Source organism: Pan troglodytes, chromosome 3 (assembly GCF_028858775.2).
Source record: "Pan troglodytes isolate AG18354 chromosome 3, NHGRI_mPanTro3-v2.0_pri, whole genome shotgun sequence".
Lineage (NCBI taxonomy): Eukaryota > Metazoa > Chordata > Mammalia > Primates > Hominidae > Pan > Pan troglodytes.
The window spans coordinates 55,767,383-55,773,382 of record NC_072401.2 but is presented as its reverse complement, the minus strand read 5'-3'; the positions used below and the strand labels follow the sequence as shown (position 1 = coordinate 55,773,382).

The following is a 6,000-nucleotide window of genomic DNA, read 5'->3' as shown; positions in this document are numbered from 1 at the left end:
ACAGGGTTTGCTCTGCCCAATCAACCCAGTGGGCTACACTCAGCTCGCGCTACCAGCCCAGAACCTGCTCCCACTGCAGCTCTGCACTCAGCTTGCTATTGGTCCAGGCATGTCGCAACTGGCTTCCACCTTGGGCACTGGTGTCTGGATGAGGGGGATGTAGTGGTGCCCAAAAACTCGGAGTGGCAAGCAACTGCGGAGCTCCAAGTGGTGTTATGGCTCTCACCCAAGGAGTCCTGAGGTCTGAGCCACCAAGAGATGTTATAGCTCCCTCGCGTTCCTGCCGCCTGCAACATGGCAAACGGGGGTGTGTTACAGATCATTCGTTTTACAGTTCATTTGTGTTATATGTCGTTTGTTCCCGCTGCCCACAGGGCGAGTTCTGGGTTTTTGTCCTGCAACCAAGAGGAATTAGGTACGCAGACAGTGGAGAGTAAGCAGCGTGGAGAAGAATTTTATTGAGCAACAGAAGGAAAGCTGTCAGTGGAGAATGGACCCAAGGGAGGGAAGTCATCTGCGTGAGAGGGGGCCCAGAAAGTGAGTAATCCAATGTATGGCTCAGTTCAGGGTTTTCATTGGCTCAGAAGAGGAGAGTGCATTCTGACTGGTCCATGGGGAGGCGTGGAAAAAGCACCATTTGACTGGCTAAAATGCGTTGAGGGTATTCTCACTCTGGTCTTGGACGCTATCCAGAACTGTCTGCTGGGTTTTCAGGCTTCAGGCTGTCTTTGGCTTGAAGGTCGGCTTTCACCGGGGACCTGTCCCTATCTGCCTAGGAATCTGTCTGCCTCCTTTTGCTATCAATCCCTCCTCTGAAGAGGTACATCTAACTGCTGTTAGGATACAGACAGTAACCGCTCTTAACTGCTTCATGCTGACAGGGTGCACTGTTTTGGGAAAACGGCAGTCAGATCTCTCAGAGGCCTATCGAAGTGTTTCCCGGGTAATGGGACCAGGTAATGGGACCCATTGCCCGTGGCTCCATTTGCATGACCATTTGGAGTTTGATGGTCTCTAGGTGAGAATAAACAAATTTTACAAGGAGGTTAAATATCCGTGGACCAAATATGTGTAGTATACAAAGAGGAGCTAAAAGGAAAATCTCTATTGCCAACGATAACAGAAATAAGAAGTAAAATAGACTAATCATTCTGAAAACAATGTTGTGGCCACAGATATTTCACCCCAGTGAAGGAAATTAAATCTTGTATGGGGGAAGGCAATTAAACTTTAGAAGAGAGATAGCTGTTTAGGAGAGTAGATAATCCCAGGGACATTCAGTAATAAGGAGTCCTTGGCAAAGATGCCTTATGGTGAGGAACAGAACAAAGGTGAGTACAGCAAGCATAGGTGAGATTATAAAGAGGATATCCATTGAAGGTTAATTATTGACACTTAAGTTTTGTTTCTTCACACTGTTGCTTCGGGTGCTCTTCTGGGTCAACAGAGGTAATTCCATCAGTTTCCCAGACTTTACTCGAGTATAATTAATCCAAGAATCTATTCCAGTGAACTTTACTGACGTAGGAGTAGAAAGAATTACGGTGGAAGGCCCCTCCCAATCTAGGCCACAGAGAGAGAAAAGGAAGGAAGAGCCTTTACCAGTACTAGGTCCCCTGGGTTGAATAGAGGTGGTTCTACTTCACAGGATTGGTCCTCCGACAGTTGTTTCAGTTCCTATTGGAAATGGGCCAAAGAAGTTACATGTCTAATCACATCAGGGGTTTGTTGGTTTAGCAAGAAACCACTGGTGAGAAAAGGCCATCTATACATCGTTTTGAAGGAACTTAAACCCAGCTTCGAAAGTTGTTTCTCACACATACTAGTGCCATGGAAAGAAGAGTAATCCAGGGGAGATGAATCTCTTTAGGCAGTTTTCTGAGGTGCCTTTTGATAATATCATTTGTCTTTTCTACGATTCCTGAGGATTGTGGTCTCCAAGCACAATGAAAATGATATTGCATGCCTAGTGCCTTTGAGACCCCCTAGGTGACAGCTGCTTTGAACAAGGGGCTGTCATACCATACTGGAAACATTAGTTTTGGGCTTTTTTAACCTAATATTATGTATTTGTAGATTTTTCAGTGCCAGTGTATTCAAGGCTGTGTCATTTATTCCAGAGTTGTAGAGTACTGCCTTGTTTGATGCACCACGTTGATTAACCAGTATTTAGTTCATGGATATTAACATTGCCTCAAGTCTCCTGTCAGAACAAATAAGACAATTCCTACTATTCTTACTATTACAATCAGAAGATATTTCAGTAAGATGGCTGAAAAAAATTTATATATACAATTTAATGGCATTCCTATATAGAATCAATAACCAATTAGAATATAAAATGGAAAACAGTAATCACAGAATGATTTTTAATATCTTTCAATAAATTTAATAAGAAATGTGTAAAAGCCCTATGAACAAAATATTAAAATGCTATTATGGGAGATAAAAGAGCATCTGAATCTATTGGAAAATATACCCACTCTTGCATAAAAACAGTCAGCATCATGATAATGTAAATTCTCTCTAAGGAAGGCCTTGAGATTTTATACAACAATAACAAAACAACAACTGGTCAATTTGTGAAACAGACTGGCTGCATCAATAAAGCAAAACAGAATCAAAAGATAGGAAGCAATAGAGTAGAGTCTTAACACTAAGATAACATTACAGATCAGTGCATAAGAACATAGATTATTCCATAAATGATGTTGAGAAATTGAGATAGACATATAAAAAATAAGCTGTTTACTTACTCTTTGCACTAAAACAAATTTTAGATGAATCAAGTATTTAAACATAAAAATGAAGCTATGAAAGTACTAAAGAAGGCAAGGGAATTTTTTAAATAATATTTAAGTGAAAGCCTTCTTGAGTGTGGACAAGGAAACAGAAATTGTAAAATAAAAGACATATAAATTCAACCACACAACACGTTAGAGGTGTCAAAAAAGTATCATAAGAAAATCAAAGTCCAAACAAAATACTGGCAAGACATCCCTAAAGCAAAGGACCAATTTTCTTTATATAAATGATGTTTTATTTCTGTTTAATGGTGTAGCCCTCGGGTTGATAAAGAAATGGAAACATTATCACATTTTAAATATAAGAAGCAATACATCTTTGAGCCAGCAACCTTGGTTCTAGGAACTTATCCTTATAAAATATGCTTTCATATCTTCAACATGATACACATAGTCGGCTGGACATGGTGGCTCATGCCTATAATCCCAGCACTTTGGGAGTCCAAGGCAAGAGGATCACTTGACCCCAAGAGTTTGAGAACAGCTTGGCCAACATGGTGAAACTCCATCTCTACTAAAAATACAAAAAATTACCCAGGTGTGGTGGTGCATGCCTCTAATCCCAGCTACTCAGGTGGCTGAGGCAGGAGAATCTCTTGAGTCCAGGAGGTGGAGGTTGCACCGAGCCAAGATTTTGCCACTGCACTCACAGCCTGGGCAACAGAGCAAGACTGTTTCAAAAAAAAGAAAGGAATAATAGTCTTACTTTCCTCCTAAGGGGTTGTAAAGATCAAATCTATATTAGGTTGTTTGAGCTGCCATAACAAAATACTACAGATTAGGTGGCTTGAAAAACAAAAGGTTATTTTCTCAGCTTTGCAGACTAGAGGGCTAAGATCAAGGTGTCAGACAGTTTGGTTTCTCCTGAGGCTTTTCTTTCTGGCTTGTGGACAGCCGCCTTCTAGCTCTGTTCTTTCCTCTGAGTGTTCTAATGTTTCTGGTATCTCTTTGTAGGCCCAAATTTCTTTTTCTTATGACACCATTCAGATTGGATTCTGGCCTACCCTAACCACCTCCTTTAAACTTAATCACTTTTTTGAAGGCTTTATCTCAAAATACAATCACATTCTGAGCTACTAAGCACTAGGACTTTAACGTATGAATTTTGGAGAAACACCATTTAGCTAATAAGAGATCACTGTCCATTCTGTTTCAAACAATAATGTTTTTATCCTGCTACTGCAAAATTACCCTCACTCAAATCAGTGGAATCAATGGAATTAGTTTAGCTAGTAGGAATGCTAAAATAATGAAAAAAATAACGGCTCTGTGAATGGAAGGATTTGTTTGTGAAATTTGTTATATTTCAATGCCACTAATAATATCATACACTCTGTGACTAAGGTTTAAGTGAATAAATAATTTTATGAGTATTTAAAGCAAATACTAGTTGACTTGTAGTTTTATAGGTAACTACCAAATTACTGAATCTTTCAGACGTTTTCTCAGATTATTATTATGTGTGCTTTCAAGGGTCTTCTTGGGACTTTATTTAATCCATTTAATAACTTAGCTGTGTCCTTGAAAAAATAAGACTTCAGATATGCAGCCATTCCAAAAATGTTGTAATATTTATAGTTTCTGAAAAAAATTCTAAAGAAAAACTTAAGCTCAGGCTTATAAAGTTTATTTTACAGCATTTACAATATACAATTGATATCAACTCAAGAACCAAAATGAAAAAAGATGTTATGCTTATCAATAAACAAAAACCAGATAAAGAAATAATCAAATTATTTATTTCTGTTTTCCAGCTTGGATACGTAGTAAACTATAAACAGTTAAAAGTGAAATTAATTCCCATATTATACCTGATGGCTTTTAACACAAATAAATATCTTCTTTTTTTATTTATTACCTATCCCCCAGACAAAGAAGTTTAGACATTTAAAAAATACTATGTCTTATTGCTCAATTCTCTTTTGTAAAAACAAAGATCTTCCCCACATTAAATTTTGAAGAGTTGGTGTTTATAATTAAGTATCTTCGTGATTACCCAACAACTGTGCATACGTGAAAACATTGCTTAGCCGTCATGACATTGCAACACTCTTTACAAATGAGGAAATTCATATCCAGTAAACTTTTATTTATTTTGCAATAATATAAAGGACCCTTTCTAACATTTAGTGATATGCTGTTTATCTGAAATCTTTGTCATGGACAAGGATTGTTTCTTAGTCAGTGTGAGTATGTGTGTGTGTATGTGCCTGTGTCTGTGTTTAGGGAGAAATGACGTATTATGTCCTGAGTACCTTCTATTCACCAGGCATTATCTTCAGCACTTTGAATATGTGAAATTATTTCAATCTCAGAAGTATTTCATGGTATATGTTCTGTTAGCTCCATTCTATAGATAAAACTATCACTCAAGCCTGTTAAACAACTCCAACTTAATAAGTGTGGGATCTTTAAACTTCACAAATGAAGTTTAAAAACAGTGAGAAGCACTGTTACGTATGCACATTGGCAGAGTTATGTATGTGCATTAGCAGAGTCAAGACCCCAAGAAGTTACCTAGTCTTTACATAAAATGTCACCGAAACATAGATATCAGTCTATCCTCCCTCCACCCTCCAAAATATTCAAGAATGACACTATACCAATTATTTGTGATCTATTTCAGTATCCATTCTTAACTGCCAGAGTACATCCTGGAAGCCCTTAACCCCTTAAGAACACCCTGTTTTGTCCTGTCTTAGCTGAAAGAGAGAGTCTTTTCACCACCACTCATAATTGAAAATTCTCTTTGTACTGAAAGCACCTATTCCTTTTTCTGTTCTTAGTTGTCTGCTCAGCCCAGAGATTCTGGCAGGGACACTGATCTGAACCTGTTCTCATCTCAGGTTTCTCCAGGGGTTCCCAGGACAATCCTGCCACCAAATCAGAACATAAAGTAAACTCCTGGAACAGCAGATCTGTCAACATTAATCAAATACTTCCATGTTTGTATTTCAAATAGGAATGACTCTGAGTTGGACTAGATCTCTTCATGCTTACCCAAGCTATCTTACATATCAGCATAACTGAGAATTCAACAAGGAGGTAAAGAGGAACAATGGGGTAAGTTTAAATATCTCAAAATTTTTCAAAATAGATAAGTGAAAGAAATCTATGAGGTTTGTATTTATTTTACCAGCACATTTATACTAAAACATCCAACAACTATATTTTTACCACTACATTCCTATGACTA

At 38.1% G+C, this 6,000-nt stretch overlaps 1 protein-coding gene across 2 annotated transcripts in view; it reads left to right on the top strand.

The window, feature by feature from the left end:
* Nucleotides 1-856: 856 nt before the first annotated feature.
* The window catches only part of EREG (epiregulin), a 53,643-nt gene continuing 48,499 nt past the window's right edge, over nucleotides 857-6,000 (top strand). Inside the window, exons 1-2 of one of the 2 annotated variants that reach the window (XM_001155238.7) lie at nucleotides 857-1,018; nucleotides 5,767-5,867. The gene's annotated coding sequence lies outside the window, so the exon portion shown is untranslated. The remainder of the gene's footprint in view (nucleotides 1,019-5,766; nucleotides 5,868-6,000) is intronic. The other variant, XM_063809550.1, reaches the window with a different exon arrangement.